The sequence below is a fragment of the Macaca nemestrina genome, assembly GCF_043159975.1.
Source record: "Macaca nemestrina isolate mMacNem1 chromosome 14 unlocalized genomic scaffold, mMacNem.hap1 SUPER_14_unloc_2, whole genome shotgun sequence".
NCBI classification, from domain to species: Eukaryota; Metazoa; Chordata; class Mammalia; order Primates; family Cercopithecidae; genus Macaca; species Macaca nemestrina.
Genome location: NW_027257578.1, coordinates 360,541 through 378,716, shown reverse-complemented (window position 1 = coordinate 378,716; position 18,176 = coordinate 360,541). Strand labels below are relative to the sequence as shown.

General features: G+C 56.1%; 1 pseudogene; it reads left to right on the top strand.

The window, feature by feature from the left end:
- The first annotated feature begins 799 nt into the window (after window positions 1–799).
- Window positions 800–17,833, top strand: LOC139361175 (SH3 domain and tetratricopeptide repeat-containing protein 1-like; annotated as a pseudogene).
- Window positions 17,834–18,176: the final 343 nt, after the last annotated feature.

Below are 18,176 nucleotides of genomic sequence, written 5' to 3'. Positions count from 1 at the left end.
CGTACACCCAGCCTGGGATATTATTCCTAATATCCATGGAGAGGAGAGGCTGATGTTACTCCCAATATGGCAGGGAGTGTACATCCACCCTGTGATATTCTTCTTTTTTTTTTTTTTTTTTTTGAGACGGAGTCTGGCTCTGTCGCCCAGGCTGGAGTGCAGTGGCGCGATCTCGGCTCACTGCAAGCTCCACCTCCCGGGTTCACGCCATTCTCCTGCCTCAGCCTCCCGAGTAGCTGGGACTACAGGCGCCCACAACCGCGCCCGGCTAATTTTTTGTGTTTTTAGTAGAGACGGGGTTTCACCGTGGTCTCGATCTCCTGACCTTGTGATCCGCCCGCCTCAGCCTCCCAAAGTGCTGGGATTACAGGCGTGAGCCACCGCGCCCGGCCAATATTCTTCTTAATATTACAAGGCTGAGAGGTTGATATTACTCCTAGTATTGCAGACGCCGTACACCGCCATGTGATACTCTTCCTGATATCTGGAAGGGGAGAAGATGGTATTAATCCCCATATCGCAGGAGGTGAACACATACTCTGTGATATCTTTCCTAGTATGCAGGGAGAGAGAGGATAATATTATTCCCAATATTGCAGAAGATGTACACGCCCCCCGTGATATTGTCCTTAATATTCCAAGGCACAGAAGACGATGTTACTCCCAATATCGCAGAAAGTGTACACCGCACAGTGATGTTGTTCCCATGATCCAGGAGGGAAGAGGATGATGTGACTTTCAACCCTTGCACCCTGCAATGCTCTCACCCTGCAACACCGACACCAGCTCAACCTGACATGGGCCCAGAGGTGCTGTCTGGGGGTGTTCATTGCTTCTCTTTTCTCCCTTGGCAGACTCAGTAGAGGAAGCTGTGACCGAGCAGCCGCAGGAACAAGGTGGGTTTTGCCAGTGGCTCAGGCTTCCTCTGGTTATGCGTTGGGCCTTGGGGTAATGCCGGAGGAGGGGACAGAGCTGAGTACAGTGGGCATTGGATGCGACAGTCACCCCTCTGTGGTGCGGGCTGGGGGCTTGGGGGACATCGCCTAAGGTGGGCCTGAACCTCCCGTCTACTCTGGCACTGGAGGCTGTGGGGTCCCACACTTCTTCCAATGAACATGCTGACCCCCGCCTGGTCCCCGACCGAGGTGGGGCATCCTTTCCACTGCTGGGGCCCACATGTAGCTGTGGGTTCCTTTTTCATGACCTGGAGAAGCTGCAGCTTGCCCTGTGCTCTGCCTCAGAGATGGGAGGCCACACAGCCCTCAGCGGGTAGCAGAATTCAGAGCCTTAGGTTGCAGGGGCCTCAACTGAGGTCCCTGAAGGGTCTGCTCCTTCCTGAGGGGCTGATTCAGGGAGGCTCTCCCGTCTCCCCTCTGAGGCTCTGTCGCTTCCCCTCACACAGGGTCCGCATGTGGACAGCCTGGTGATGTGAATGCACCAAGGGCCCTTGGAAGTTCCCTGGGAATGGGATCCATCCCAGTACATTCGGGATGCAGGCACAAGGTCCCACAGGAGGCCCGGGAAGCCAGTGGGGAATGGAAGGCTGTTGTATGTTTGCCTCGGGGAGGGGGTGGTTCCACCCTCTGCCAAAGTCTCTGGAGCAAAGGCACGTGGCTCTCCAGCTGCCCCGGAGGCCAGGGTAGTGGCTGGGAGGGGCTGTGGGCCTCTGCCGGGTGGGGGAGATTTCTTAGCTCATCTAGTGTAGTCAAGTCACATTTGCCTCTAAATCATATTTATTTATTTTTTTAATGCCAAGGCTTTACAGATGAATAAGGAGGCAGTTTGTATTGAAAATATTTTTTGCAAGTGAGCTTGAAACAGAGGGTCTGTTTAAATCTAGGTTTTTTCCTTCCCAGTAATGCCTCCTTTCATCCCAGGTTTTCCAACAGGAAATGCGCTTGTTTGCTCACCTCTGGGAGGGGGCTTTGGCTAGGAATCCACCAAAGCCAGCAGGCACCAGTGGGTTGCTTGAGCAGGCTGGCCTTTGTTAGGAACCGAGGGCTTCAGGTTTTCAGACCATCCAAGGTGAAGGTGGCCACAGGGGCCTGGAAGCTTTCCCATCCTTCCTGCAGGGATGGTCCGTTTCCCTGCACGGAGCTGGGTACATGGGTACAACACCCCTGTCCTGTGCCGTCGGTGGCTTTACCAATTTTGCATAGCAGCTTTTGAGCTGATCAATAGCTCTGATTGGCTGTTGAGGATTTCATGGATTCCTGTACCCCACCGGGGGGCCCAATATGCTGACAAAAGTTACATTTGTAGTTGTAGTGCTGCATATACATGGGTCCAGTTAGAAGGCTTTGATTCTATCTAAAGGGAAAGGCATCTCTGAGGGATCACTGAGCTGACATAGTCTCCTAAAACCATGCTGTGAGGTGGCGACAAAGCAGGACAGGAGGGTGATTTTGTAGGAGAGTCGGGCCACGGGCCTGCGTGTTCTCTGTGTCCCCGGAGATCGTACGTGCTCCAGACCCTGGGTTTGCATTGCGCATAATTCTCAAGGGCTCATGGCAAGCTGCGCCAGGGACACAGAGGACGGGGATGCAGGGATCCTGCCCCAAGTGGACCAAGGACTCACTGTTGGACTCTAATCTGTCTAGGTGTTTTTGTGACTTGCAGAAATACCTCCACCTTGCCTGGGCCTGGAGCCACAGGAGACCCTGCCGAAGGTGAAGAATGTTCTGGAACAATGCAAGACCTGCCCAGGCTGCCCCCAGGAACCAGCGTCCTGGGGTCTCTGTGTAGCATCCAGCAACATGAGCTTGCAGGACCCCGAGGAGCCCTCCTTCTACTTGGAAGCTGAGGACAACTGGGAGGATCCAGAGACCCTGAGCTCACTGCTGCTGTTCCTGAACAGCTCTGGATTCAAGGCCAGCTTCTGTGGCCTGTACAACCTGGCGCTGCCATGGCTGAGCAGCATGTTCAGCAGCTTTAGCGACGAGTAGGAGCTGACTGGGCGCCTGGCACAGGCCTGAGGGGCGGCCAAGAAAAGTGGCCTCCTCATGGCCCTGGCCAGGCTCTGCTTCCTCCTGGGGCTGCTGTGCAGCAGGAGGCTCAAGCTGTCCCAGGCCCAGGTGTACTTGGAGGAAACACTGGGGGCCCCGGAGGGCAGCTTCGGGGACCTGTTCCTGGTGGTGGCTGTGTACGCCAACCTGGCCGGCATTTACTGGAAGCAGAACCGGGAGAAGTGTACACAGGTGGTTCCCAGAGCCATGGCCCTGCCCCTGGGGACGCCTGGCCACATCTGCAGCACCGAGGCGGACGGGGAGCTCCTGCAGCTGGTGCTGCAGTGGGCGGTGGGTGGCCAGAGCCAGCAGGCCTAGGCCCGGGCCTGCTTCCTGCTGGCCAGGCACCACGTGCACCTCAAGCAGCCTGAGGAGGCCCTGCCCTTCCTAGAGCAGCTGTTGTTTTTGCACAGGGACTCGGGAGCCCCAGACGCTGCGTGGCTCTCAGACTGCTGCCTACTCCTGGCTGACATCTACAGCCGCGAGTGCCTGCCCCACCTGGTGCTGAGCTGTGTCAAGGTGGCCTCATTGAGGACACAGGACTCGCTGGCTGGTTCGCTGAGGAACGTGAACCTGGTGCCCCAGAACGCCCTCCAGCCCCAGAGCCTCCCCACCCAGACTGCCCACTACCTCAGGCGAGCGCTGGCCTCCCTAACCCCGGGCACAGGCCAGGCGCTGCGCGGCCTTCTCCACGCCAGCCTGGCCCAGCCATACAGCCACCATGGCTACCATGGCCCAGCCATCACCTTCATGACGCAGGCGGTGGAAGCCTGTGCTGTTGCCGGAGTCCGTGCCATCGTGGACCCCCTGGTGGCCCTGGCCTGGCTGCATGTGATTCATAGGCAGAGCCTGGTGGCCCTGAACATCCTGCAGTCTGTCCAGGATGCAGTGGTGGTCAGCGAGGACCAGGAGGGTGTGATTGCCAACATTGGTGGCCGTGGCTCTGAAGAGGACGGGACAGACGAGGCAGGCAGCCAAGGGCTACTACCACGCACTACCGGTGGCTTGGGACCTGGGCCAGCGGAGGAACCAGGCAGTGTTGCTGGCCAACTTTGGGACCAGCTGGCCCAGCACTACCTCCTGGAGGCTGTACGTCTGTTCTCGAGGCTTCCCTGTGGGGAGTGTGGCCGGGACTTCACCCACATACTCCTGGGCCACCTCTTCACCCACCAGGGCCCGGCCCAGCAGTGCAAGGGCTACTACAAGTGGGTCCTTCTGGTGGCCGTGGAGATGGACCACGTGGAGAGTGAGTGCCCCAGTTCCTCCTGTGAGCCTTCTGGGGCCACTTGGGTCAGGGCACACCTGGGGTTTGTGATTCGGAAACAAGTGGTGGTTTTCCCACTATCGAAAGCGCTGAGTCATGGCCAGCAGCAGATGTTGGCAAACGCCCTGGAGACAGGCCGTTCCCATGCAGGGCCAGGCCCTCTGTACCCTACTGAGGCAGGCAGCTCTTCTTGGTTTGCCCAGGGACCATCCTGCCTTGAGCACGGAAAGTCCTGTGTGCTGGGAATCCCTAGACATAACCCTTGGATCAAGGCATGTTGTGCTGAGCTAGGACTTGGGGCCCCTCCATGAGCTAGGCCCTGAACGCCAGTTCTTGTGCCTGTGTTTGCTTGGTATCTCGGCAGCCCTGTGCACCGGTCATCCCACTTCACAGAGGACACAGGGGCGGGTGATTGCCCAAAGCCACAGAGCAGTTCACGCAAAAGCAGCTCGTGCTGAGTGTGCCAGGCCCCACCCACAAAAGGGGCTTGTGGGGTCCTCGGGAGGGAGGTGCTGAGCGTGGGAATGTGAGCTTCAGGCCAGAGAAGCCACAAAAGGGTGAGTGGCGTGATGGCGGGGCAGCACTTGGCCCCGGGTTAGGGAAGCCTCTTTAGTCTGGGCCCAGAGGGTTAAGAGGATTTAGTCAAGTAATAGGTGTGGATGAGGGGCTGATGGTGTAGCCTGTGTGAAGGCCCAGGGGTGAGCGAGTGGGGGTGAGTCAGCGAGGATGGGTGGGGTGTGAGTGGTGGTGAGTGAGCGGGAGTGTGAGTGGGGATGAGTGTGGTGTGAGTGGGGGTGAGTGAACGGAAGTGGGAGCGGAGATGAGTGGGGTGTGAGTGGGGTGAGTGAGCAGGGCTTATGCAGGGAGGTGCAGAGTTGGGAGTGGGTGGGTTGGGTGCTGGATGGTGAGAAGCTCTTCTGGAGAGCTAAGCAGGGCCTGGGGCCTCAGGCTGTGGCTTGGCCTTTTCCCCAAGAGCACTGGGGAGCCACGGAGTACTATCGAACAGTCAGTGCAGACCGAGCAGTGAACGGACAGTAGCTGGGCAGGGCTGTCCGAAATCTAGGCCGCAGAGAATAGATGAGGAAGTTGAGTGCAGGGAAATGGCTGAGACAAGGGATACTGCTGAGTCCCCTCTGCCTTGCAGCGCTTTGTCATGGCATAGTGAGACCACTCAGAGGTGCCTCTTGTGGCCTGGACCAGAACTCCAGGGCCTGTGCCCAAATCTGAATCTGCTCATTTCCCAGCACAGGCCTGGCACCCACTCTTGGCCCTAGGAGTGATGAGATTTTGGAAAGGACCGTGTGAAGGGGCCCCGGTCCCACACATCTGCCCAAGGAAGGTTGGGGGATTCAGACCCAGGCTTCTTCCCCAGGGACATTCTCTGACTGGAAGGAGACCCTCCAGGAACCCAGAGCCCCAGTCCCCACTGCAGCCTCCGGTGGCTCCTGGCACAATAGCCTGTGGTACCTCCTCCTACGAGGCCCTCCCCTGGGTGCTGGGGGATTCAGACTTGGAAATGCAGGCCAGGGAACGGGGATCATGCTTCCCTGTCTCCCCACCCTGAGCTGAACGGTCGGGGAGACCGAGGGCGGGGCTGATACCCCACATGCTTCCTTGGGGTCATTTTTGAGTCACTTTCGGTAGTTTGTGTCCTTCTAAGAGTCTGGCTGTTGTGTCTAGATGGTCTGGCTTCTTGGTGTACAATTGTTCGTAGTGTTTTCATGGAATCCTTTTATTTCTGTCAGGTCGGCAATCATGTTTCCTCTTTCATTTCTGATTTTAGAAACTTGGGTTTGTAATTGTTTGTTTATTTTTATTAGAGATGGGGTCTCATCATGTTCTCCCAGGGGGGTCTTGAATGCTGGCCTCAGTGATCCTTCCCCCTCGGCCTCACAAAGTGCTGGGATGACAGGCGTGAGCCATGGTGCTCAGTCTCTGATTTTAGTCATTTGTGCCCCATCTTTGTTTTCTTGGTCAGTCTGGTGAAAGATTTGTCAATTTTGTTATTATTTTCAAAAAACCCACTTTTGGTTCTGTTGATTATCTCTTTTGTTTTTCCATTCTCTGTATTTTTACTTCCCATTTCCACTCTCACGTTTATTATGTTCTTCCTTTTATTCACTTTGGGTTTAGTTCATTTTCTAGTTTTGATCTCAAGGTGGAAAGTTAGGCTTTTGATTTGAGATTTTTCTTCTTCCTTTGAATGTAGACATTTACAGTTATAAATTTCCCTTTCAGCACTGCCTTAGCTACATCTTGGTGTTTTTGATACACTGTGCTATTTTTTTTTTTTTTTTAAAGTTTTGCTCTATTGCCCAGGCTGGGGTGCAGTGGTGCAATCTTGGCTCACTGCAACTTCTACCCAGGTTCAAGTCATTCTCATGCCTCAGCCTCCTGAGTAGCTGGAATTACAGATGTGCACCGCCACACACGGCTAATTTTTGTATTTTTTTTTTTTATAGAGACAGGGTTTCACCATGTTTCCCAGGCTGATCTCAAACTCCTGGACTCAAGCGATCCTCCCACCTCGGCCTCCCACAGTGCTGGGATGAAAGGTGTGAGCCACCGTGCTGGCCCGGGCTGTGCATTTGTTTGTATTCTTTTCAAATTAATTTTCAGTTTCCCTGATGGTCTCTTCTTTGACTCACTGGTTGTTTAGGAGTGTGTAGTTTTCACATATTTTTGAATTTCCCACGTTTCCTTCACTGTCGATTTCCAGTTTCGTGCCAGTACAGCTGAAGAACACCTGTGCTTTGGTCTCAGTCCTTCTCCCTTCACTGAGGCTCATTTTGTGTCCTGGCACATGGTCTGTCATGGGGAATGTCCCATGGGCGCTCAAGAGGACTGTGTATTCAGCTGTTGTTGGGGGGCGTGTGTGACAGATGTCCATTCGGCATACCTGGTTTCCTTTGTTAATCTTCGGAATGTTTCTGACACTAGAAAATCAGAAGCTTTCCACCGTTCCCAGCGCCCTGGCTTTGGGAGAGGCCAGTGAGCCTGTGGGTTTGGAGCCTTGTTGCATGAGAGAAGCATGTGTGGAAATGCCAGGGGCCGGCTTTGAACCCCATTCCCCCAACATGATGCCGTGTGTGGCAGACGTGATGCTTGGCTTTGCTCTCTCAGGGTTCCATCTGCGACAGGGGCTACTTGTGTCCCTGGTCTCATCACCTCAGGCTGAAGGTGGCCCTGGTCCTGGCCAGAGGGGCTTTGTGAAGCAGAAATAGATGGCCTGGTGCAGGGGCCGAGCCTGGCCAGAACCTCGGCCCTGGGAGTTGTAAAGAAGGCCGGCCTGTACCATGAGCATGTGCACCAACCTGTGCCCATGTCACGGTGTGCTCGGCGCCTGCCCTTGCACAGGTGTATGGCCTGTCTGAGCCCAGGCTCCCCGCCTATGGGGCCCAGGTTCACAGAGGTGTGAAAGAGACAAGCACAGAGCAGGGGCCTCTGGACCCAGCCAGCCTCGCTTCGATGCTGGGAGGCTGACGTCTTCCATTTTGTCTTCTGCCCAGGCCAGCAGCGGGCCGTCCAGCGGCTGTGCTACTTCTACAGCGTCGTCATGCCCAGCGAGACCCAGTGTGTCATCTACCACGAGTTCCAGCTCTCCCTTGCCCGCGAGGTGGCCGACCAGGTGCTGGAGAGGGCAGCTCCTGGAGACCACCAGTCAGCTCTACCTGTCCCTGGGCACCTAGTGGTGAGGACTGGCTTTGCAGTGGTGGGGGTGTGGAGGGGTGCAAGGGGGTTGGGGTGGCAGGGAGGGGGGCACAGGGAAGCTGGCCCAGGGCCTCCTCAGCCCCTTTCCTTTGGATCATTTGGTTCCTTGGCATCAGATGCTTTGAGCTGGTGGGTCTGGGGTCATCCCAGGGCTGCTGCTGGCTTGTGAGTCCCAGCTTGAGTCTCTCTTGTTGGGTCAAAGGTCATCTCAACCCCAGCAGAGGCAGTACGTGCACTCTGGGCTGTTCTTCCTACTATGGTGGCCTTTGTCATCTGACCTCTGCCTGCCCCGAGTCTTCACTCCTGGCCTTCATCTGTCCCCTTAAATGTGACCACAGCAGCCACCTGTGGCTTCTCTCCCACAGAAGACAGAGCCAATTGTGTCACCTGCTTCCCCGGGGCAGGGTTTCAAGGTCTCACGTCCCATATGTGGCCCACTCGGCTTCCCCCGAGCATGCTGACCTGGTGGGGTAACCATGGCCCTGGCCACCCCACCCACAGGGCCTGGTGACATTGCTGCAGTCACAGCCCCTCAAGTGTTGGACTTACTGAGAGAGCAGGGAAGGGGCCAGATTCCATGGGGACCCGGGAGACTGGCTCCAGTCTTGGCCTCAGGTTCACAGAAGGAAAATGGGTCAGTGTGCTAGAGCCATGCTTCTCAAAGTGTAGTCCCTGGACCAGCAGAGCAGCATCCATGTCACCTAGGAGCCTGTGGCAAGTGGGAGTTCTAGGGCCTGCCCCAGGCCTGTGGAGCCAGAAGCTCTGGGGGCAGGGCCAGCAAGCTATAAGGACAGGCCTCCGGGTGACTGTGATGCCTGCACACCTTGAGAACCATCGGCCTAGATAGCCTCTGAACACTAACGGCTCTTGGTGCGTCTGGAGAAGACACAGGCCATGTCTGGGAGGCAGGGGAGATGGACTAGCACATTCCTCCTGCCACAGGGCAGCATGATGCTCGATTCCCTTGGAAGGATGTCCTTCATCTTTTCCATGCCGTGTGTGTTCACCCTGGCCCTCCCAGCAGCCTGGGAAGGGCAGAACACTGCACATACAAGAGGGCCGTTCCCAGTCCCCACATTCCAGATTCATCTGTCACCAGACCCACGAGAGGAGGCAGACTGGTTCCAGGAGGATGAGAGCCCTTGTTCTGACACCTGTGTCTGATTCCAGTGATTCCAGGGCCTACAAATCCTCTCTGGACTACACCAAACGAAGTCTGGGAATTTTCATTGACCTCCAGAAGAAAGAGAAGGAGGCACATGCCTGGCTGCAAGCAGGGAAGATCTATTACATCCTGCGACAGAGTGAGGTGGTGGACCTGTACATCAGGGGGGTGGCAAGGGATGCAGGAGGACCCCTGTGCTGTTCACTCTCTGTCCATCCACCCATCCATTCATCCTTCCAGCATCTATTTACCTGTTCATCCTTCCAGCCATCCATCCATCATCCATCCATCTGTCCTTTCATCCATCCATCATTCATCCATCCTTTTATCATCCATCTATTCACCCGTCTATCCATCCATTCACCTGTCCATCCACCCATCCATTCATCCTTCCGTCATCTATCTATTTACCTGTTCATCCTTCCATCCATCCATCCACCATTCATCCATCCATTCTTCCATCATCTTCCCATACACCTGTGGGTCCTTCCATTCACCCATCCATCATCCATCCATCCATCATCCATCCTTCCGTCCATCCATCCATCATCTATCCATCCATCCCTTCGTCCATCCATCCCTCCATCATCCATCTATCTGTCCATCCATCCATCCATCATCCATCCACCTGTTCATCCTTCCATCCATCCATCATCCATCCATCCATTCTTCCATCATCTTCCCATACACCTGTGGGTCCATCCATCCATCCATCCTTCCATCATCCATCCATTCATCTGTTCGTCTTTCCACCCATCCATCATCCATCCATCCATCATCCATCATCCATCCATCTTTTTATCCATCCATTCACCTGTTCATCCATCCATCCATCCTTCCATCTATCTTTCCATCATCAATCCAACTGTTCATCCTTCTATCCATCCATCCATCCATCATTCATTAATCTATTCATTTCTTCATCCATCCATTCACCTGTTCGTCCATCCATTCATCCATCCATCCTTCCATCCTTCCATCCTTCCATCCATCCATCCTTTCATCCATCTTTCCATCCATCTTTCCATTATCCATCCATTCAGCTGTTCATCCTTCTATCCATCCAACCATCTTCCATCCATCCATGATCCATCCATTCACCTGTCCATCTATTCATTCATCATTCATCTTTTTATCATCCATCCATTCACCCATGTATCCATCCATTCACTTTTCATCCATCCATCCATCCATCTATTCTTCCATCATCCATGCATTCATCTGTTCATCCTTCCATCAATCCATCTTTCCATTTATCCATCCATCCATTTATCCATCCATCCATTTATCCATCCATGCATCCATCATCCATTCGTGTCCATTCTTCCATCCATCGTTCATCCATCCATTTATCATCCATCCATTCACCCGTGTATCCATCCATTCACTTTTTCATCTGTACATCCATCCATCCATTCATCCTTCCATCATCTATCCATCCTTCCATCATCCATCCATCCTTCCATCCATCCATCCATCCATCCATCCATTCATCCATTATGAATGCATCTATCATCCATACTTCATCATCCATCCACTTGCCTCCTGTTCATCCTTCCATCCATCCATCTGTCCATTCATCCATATATCCATTCATCCATCATCCATCCCTCCTTCCATCATCCATCCGCTCACCTCCTGTTCATCCTTCCATCCATCCATCATTCATCCATCCTTTTATCATCCACCCATTCACCGGTCTATCCATCCATTCATCTGTTCATCCATCCATCCGTCCATTGATCCTTCCATCATCCGTCCATTCACCTGTTCATCCTTCCATCCATCAATCATCCATCCATCCATCCATCCATCATCTATCATCCATCATCCATCCATTTATCCATCCGTCCATCATCCATCCATACTTCCATCATCCATCCATTCACCTGTTCATCCTTCCATCCATCCATCATCCATCCATTCATCCACCCATCCATCCATCATCCATCCACCCATCCATTCACCCATCCATCCATCCATCATCCATCCATCCATCATCCATCCTTTCACCCATCCATCCATTCACCTGTTCGTCCATTCATCCATCCATCATTCATCCATCTACCCACCTATCTACCTATTAATCCATCCCTCCATACATCTATCTGTCCATTTGTTTATCCATACATTCGTCTATCCACCATCTATCCATCCACATGTACATACATCATCTACCCTCCACCCATCCATACATTATCTACCCACGCATACATACATACACACATCATTCCACCCACCCACCCATCCATCCATCCATCCATCCATCCATCCATCCATCCATCCATCCATCCATCTATCCACACACCCTTCCATCCATCCATGTGTCTACATCTCCTCATCCATTCATCCATCCATCCACTCATTCCTAAGCCACTGCTGAGCACCTGTTGTGTGCCTTGTCCCTCCCTCCAACTGGTTCCCTCACATCCTCCCCCGGTGGCCAGCATCTTCTCCCTGAGGGCAGAGGCGCGGCCCCCCACAGTGCACAGCACCTGCTGGTATACAGCACATGCTCAAATAATGTGACCACTCAATTAACACACAGAAGAACTTGCTCCAAGCGACATGTGGCACATCTCCTTATAAAATGAATCTATCATAGTGGCTGTTTTCAGAGGCTTTCCCAAACACAGTGTGATCTGGAACAAATTGTGAAGCCCACGAGCCTGATGAAGCTTTCATTATTGAGCACCTGCTATATACCTCCTTGAGCTGAGGAGAGGGAAGAAGAGCTCATGGCCAAGAGGGGACCAGGCGCACCCACAAACACTGCTGATGTGGCAGGGATGTGGCAACGCAGAAAGGAGCCAGGGGCTAGGCTCCCAGCAATCTGGGGGCCACGGAGACTGGTTTGAGTGCAGAGGGAGTGGGCTAGGGCTAGCCCTGTTGGTAGGATTCACAGGTGTCGGGCTCCTGGGCTGCAGCTGCTCAGTCACCTCCTGGCACTCAGGAGCATCAGTTCATTGTCCTCATGCCAGTGGTGGGGGCAGCCCTAATGCACAGGGTCTGAAAAATGCTCAAGTGTACCTGTACTGTGTGAGAGGAAGGAGCCTGGCAAAGGTGCGCGTAGCCACCTCGCTAGGTGTGGGTCTTGAGGGAACTTCTGTCTCCTTTCAGGTGGCACAGAATGTGGACCTGTACACAGGCAACCTCAACCTGGGGCTGGAGCTGTTTGAGGCAGCTGGAGACATCTTCTTCAATGGGGCCTGGGAGCGGGAGGAAGGCATGTCCTTCTACCGGGTGAGCTTGCCTGTGGGCTGATGTGGGTGGGCCTCAGTGGGGCACCTGGAGGGCTGAGGCACAGGTGTGGCAGGGTAGAGGCCTCCCAAATGGAGGCAGGGCCACCCATGCACATGATGAGTTTCCAAGTGGTCTCACCGGGAATGATATTGACCATGCCCCTGCCTGGGACAAACGCTCGGGGCCTGGACGTGACAATGGCTCTCCCCTTGTACCTGATGACCTCAAGCAACCCTGAGTGGGAAGTCCTGTCCCCATCTTCCAGATGAGGAAACTGAGGCTCAGAGAGGCACAGGGACATGCCAAAGGACACACAGCATATCAGTGGGAGACCCAGGTCTGCATACACCCCGAAGTGGGACGGCTTCTCCCTTCCTCTGAGCTCACGGTGTGGCTCAGCCCTGGGCACAGATCAATGTGGTGTTTTTAGAGCAGAGAGGAGTGCTGGCTCCCCCCAGTCAGACCTCCGGTACCCAGGTGGGAGAGGCTGGTCTGAGGCTGTCGAGTGTAGCTGGATGGGCCTCAGGTGACTCTTCAGCCCCCAACTTGGATGTCTGAACTGTGTGTTATCCCAGAGCACAGAGCTGTGTCGAGGTGCAGGGGTAGCTGGGGTGTGGGAAGCTCCAAGCACGTGTTTGAGCTCTGAGGAGGGCGCTGGGCAAGGTGGGTGCTGCGGGAAACCTGACCCCACCTGCCTGTGTGGTAGGACCGGGCCCTGCCCCTGGCAGTGACTACGGGCAACCGCAAGGTGGAGCTGCAGCTACAGCTGTGCAACAAGCTGGTGTCACTGCTGGCCACACTGGAGGAGCCCCAGGAGGACTTGGAGTTTGCCTACATGGCCCTAGCACTCAGCATCACTGTGGGTGCGTCCCCTGAGCCCCCGCCCTGCCAGGACCCACACTTTGCCAGAGCCCAGCCTCCAGGTCTGCAGGCCAGGAGCTGAAACAGCTACTGGATTTTCCTGGTCTCCTGTCCAGGCAGGCAGCTCTGCCCAACTGGCTTCCCCGTCCGGCTGTGGGGCACAGCCCGAGGTCTCTCATGCAGTGCAGAGCTCCCTGTCTGACTGAGCTCTGCTTCCTCTGCCTGTTCCCGCTGCTGACCACAAGGGCCGCCCAGTGTGCCCTCTGCCTTCCAGACATCCCAGGCATCTCGTTGGTCCCTGTATGTGTCAGGCTGAGTGGCACATTCCCTTTCTCTTGTACCCTTCCCACCCTCATCAACCACACGGCTCTCTGGCTGATAAAATCCCAGTTCCCCTTCCAGCAGTCTGCCCCTTAAGGCCGTGCATCCCCTGGTGCTGTGCCAGGGTCGTCTGTCCCCCTGCAGAGACAGGGAACCCTAAGCAGGCCACATGCCCCAGCGCCTTGTGCCCCGTGGCCCAGTACACAGTAGGTTTGCAGCTGACTCCCCAAGGTAGGGGGCTCTGATCATGACACACCCAGGAGGAGTCGGATGTCATGTCTGTGGGTTGCCTGGAGCCGGGGAGCCCGGGAGCACCTGCACTGCATGGCTTTTGGGCTCCCCTGGTTAAAACCAGTGAGCAAAGGCAGGTGGCTATGTGTAGGCACAGACCTGGGCCATCCAAGTCCGACTTTGCCAAAGCCTCTCAGTAGACAGGCGCAGGCCTTATTAGTTCTGCTTTGCAGATGGAAAAGTGAGTCTGGGAACCTGGAAGGGAATGGCCAGAGCTGCCCAGGTGACCACAGGTGCCTGGAGACAAGCCACGTGTGCTGCCTGGGGGTCTGTATACTTGCTCCTGAGGGGCATGTTCCCTCCCTGCCCCAGAGAGCCACATCCTCACACCTGTCCCTTTGGCCTGCACCCCAGGGGACCGGCCGAACGAGCGTGTGGCCTACCACCGGCTGGCCGCCCTGCACCACCGGCTGGGCCATGGCAAGCTGGGGGAGCACTTCTACCTCAAGGCCGTTTAGCTCTGCAACTCGCCGCTGGAGTTCGACGAGGAGACCCTCTACTACGTCAAGGTGTACCTGGTGCTCGGTGACATCATCTTCTACGACCTGAAGGTGGGTGGGGAGGGGCAGGGCTCGGGGTGTTCCTGGCCCCCTTGGAGTGGGATCTCCATCCGGACCCCAGAGGCCTGGGATCCAGCCTTTCTTAGGAATGGCCCAGTGGCCTCCCTGGAGCTCTACACCCAGCTGGAGGAGCCGGCAAGGTTAGCAGGTAAAACCCAGCTCCCCAGATGGCCAGGCCCCACCCTCAGGAACTCAGTCCCAGCCAGGGAGGCTGACACATGAGTGGGCAATGGTGGCCTCTGGGTAAAGAAGGGGGATTGTAGTCACGGGGCCCTCCTGGAGGAGGTGACACCAAAGCTGAGTCTTGACAGTCAAGTGTCAAGGTGCATTTAACAAAGAAAACAGGGTCGGGAGAGTGACATTTCAGAGGATGCCATCATCCTCACATTGAATCCACGTTGCAAGATCCAACCCAAATCTTGGCGCCTCCTCTAGGAAGCCTGCCCAGGGTGCCAGCCTGCACTGAGCAACTCCTTCCTGGAGTCCCGAGACACCTTGAATCTTCACATCACCCAGGAAGGGTGGGGTGGGACCAGTGTCTTACCATTGAGTTCACAGACAGGGAAACCCCAGCTCAGGGCAGGTGCAGTGGGGCGGGGCCCCAGCCAGCCAGGCTGAGGCCTTGTTAGGTCGGGTGTGTCTCGAGGGGAGGTGCTGTGCTCCCTCTGCCCCCAGCCCTGCAGGGGTGGAGAGCTGGGATTGGCAGACTGAGACCTGTGGTGTCTCCACCCATCTGCCCAGCGGGCACCACCCCTCCTTAGCATCACACCAGCCTCGTGTCAGTGCTCCTTACGGGCTGAGGGGCCAGGGCACTCCAGTCCAGGGGCCGAGATCTTGGGGGCCTTAGAACAACATGAGGAGCTGGGGCAGCCCTAAGACCCTGCCCCGTATACCCCACCGCAGGCCTGGGGCTGCCCGGGAGGCCCCCGCCCAGTACTGGCGACACCTGGTGGTCAGACGTGGTTTCTTTGGCCTCCCAAGTCCCAGCCAGATAGGGAGGTGCCAAGTGTCAGGCCCAGGGGGACGCTGTTCACCACTCAGGGGCACGCCTGGTACCCAGGGGGTCGGGCCTCCCAGAAGAGGCCTTTATCTCTCTTGGTCAAGCCTGCCGCCCACTCCGCCTGTCCAGGAGAAAGGAAAGCGCCAAGTAACACAGCCCTCTTTCCCATGCACAGTCCTCCTTCCCATGCACAGCCCTGCTTCCCATGCACAGCCCTGCTTCCCATGCACAGCCCTCCTTCCCATGCACAGCCCTCCTTCCCATGCACAGCCCTCCTTCCCATGCACAGCCCTCCTTCCCATGCACAGCCCTCCTTCCCATTCACAGTCCTCCTTCCCATGCACAGCCCTCCTTCCCATGCACAGCCCTCCTTCCCATGCACAGTCCTCCTTCCCATGCACAGCCCTCCTTCCCATGCACAGCCCTCCTTCCCATGCACAGTCCTCCTTCCCATGCACAGCCTTCCTTCCTATGCACAGCCCTCTGGGCCTCATCGTGACTATGCTGTCACCACAGGCCAGCTTCCCACAGGGAGGCCCCCTTGGAATTCCCCAAGGGCGGCTGTCTTTCCAAGGCTACACCCTCCTCCATGTATAGGAGGCTCTGGACCCAGGGCCCAGAGGAGTGGGAGAAGAAGCCGGGCTGGATGGGACCTGGAAGGCTGGCAGAGAAGCAGGGGTAAATGGGCATCTTTGCCAATTGCCTCTAAAATGGGGTCCCCTTTAGTCTACACATGAGAGTGAGCCCTGGAATAGGGTGGATTAGGTGTTTACTGGCTCAGGCTGTCACTCACTACAGGCACATGGAAATGCACACGCAAATGCACACAGGCACAGGCACACGCACACACAGGCGCGCACACACAGACCTGCACACAGAGGCATGCACACAGGCACACACACAGGGACATGCACGCACAGGAACACAAACACGCACATTCACATGCACAGGCACACACACAGACATATGCATTGGCTGGCTCCTTCCTGTTTAGTTGGGAAGCCCCCACCCCTTCAGGAAGCCTTTGCCTTCCACACCCGGCTGAGTCTGGGGCCTCCTGGGCTTCCCTCTGCCACAGCCCGGGCCACCCTGTGTGGTCAGTGTTCACTCCCAGGTCCCTCAGACTGGAAGCAAGGACGTTAGGCTCAACCATGCACCCAGCACAGAGTCCAGTGTTCGGCTGGGCCGGGGGGCGTTGGATGAGCGGTGGCGGTGACTCGGGGCCTTCTCACGCCCCTGCTCCGTGTGAGAGGCGGGGCAGTGAGGGAATGGACTGCTGCATCTTGGACTCTGTCATTGGCCCTGGGAGCCATCTTGAGATGGTAAAGAGGGACAGGCCAGGCATGGGTCTTAGAGAGGTCCCTTGGGTGACCGCCATGTGGAGGAGGTGCCTGGGGAGAAGCCGGGTGGGGGATGGGAGGGTGAAGGAGGAGGTCTGGGAGGCGGCATCCCAACCCAGGGATGGTGAGTTTGAGCCAAAGACGCATTGAAAATGGGAGTGGATGTCTGGGGAGTCACACTCCGTCAATATTTCAGGGAACATTGCCAGAGAGGACACCTGTGAGATGGTTTTGTACCTGGCCTGGCCCGTGGAGGGCCTGGAAATGGTCAGCATGGACAGGGGCCAGAGGGGAGCCTGGGTCACTCAACGCAGTGCCCCTGCTGTGGCTTGGAGCCACGGGTCCTGCATGGAACTCTCAGAGCAGGCAGGATCTGCCCTGACCTCAGTCCATGGGGAAAGCAGCCACTGCCTGCAGAGAGGGTGGCACTGGGGCAGGAGGCTTGGGGTGAGTGGGGCGTAGGGACAGTCAGGAAGGCTTCCAGGGGTGTCAGGGTCGTCCCCACCTCCTGCAGCTGAGACCACAGCAGTGTCACAGGCTTCGGGGCTCATGGGGTGAGCCAGCATCGGATGGACATGTGGAATGACCTGGACACAGGAACGGCCTCTGGGAAGACGGGCACCGAGTCCCCCTTTTGCTGACCATGACCTGTCCCCTTCAGGATCCGTTTGATGCAGCCGGGTACTACCAGCTGGCACTGGCAGCCGCCGTGGACCTGGGCAACAAGAAGGCACAGCTGAAGATCTACACGCGGCCGGCCACCATCTCCCACAACTTCCTCCTGGACTGCGAGAAGTGGCTCTTCTTCTACCAGAAGGCCAGGACCTTCGCCACAGAGCTCAGCGTCCACAGGGTCAACCTACCTCCTCTGCCACTCTGCGGGTGGGCCCCCTGGTTGGCCTCCAGCCACCCTCGCTGAGGACAGTATCCGAGGGAGTGGGTTTTGTGCAAGGAGGATGATCTCCTGCCTCTCCTGGTGTCTCCCGTAGCTCATTTTCTGGGTAATGGAAGCATAAAAGCAGGGTTCAAATAGCAATAAATGTTTTTTTTTTTTTTTTTGCAAAAACATACCGAAGTCCCCATGGCATCCTTCCCTGTGTGCTTCCTGGGCTGTGTCTAGGGGACAGCTCCTTCCCTGGTTGCAGCCCTCTGATCTTGGGGATGAGAAGGACTGTGAGTCCAACAGACCTGGGCCAGGTCACCATGAGCCTCGGTTTCCTCGGTGGCCAGAGGGGAGATGGTGATTGAACTCTGGGCAGCTCCCTGCTCTCCCTGCTCAGAGTTCTTGCTGTAGGTCTCGTGCCACCCTTGCCTTTAACCTTCAGGCCACTGTGCCCAGATGTGGGGGCTGTTAGTGTCCCTGTTCGCCATTGAAGAAATAGAGGCACAGAGAGGTTAGGAGTCTGGCCCGCCGT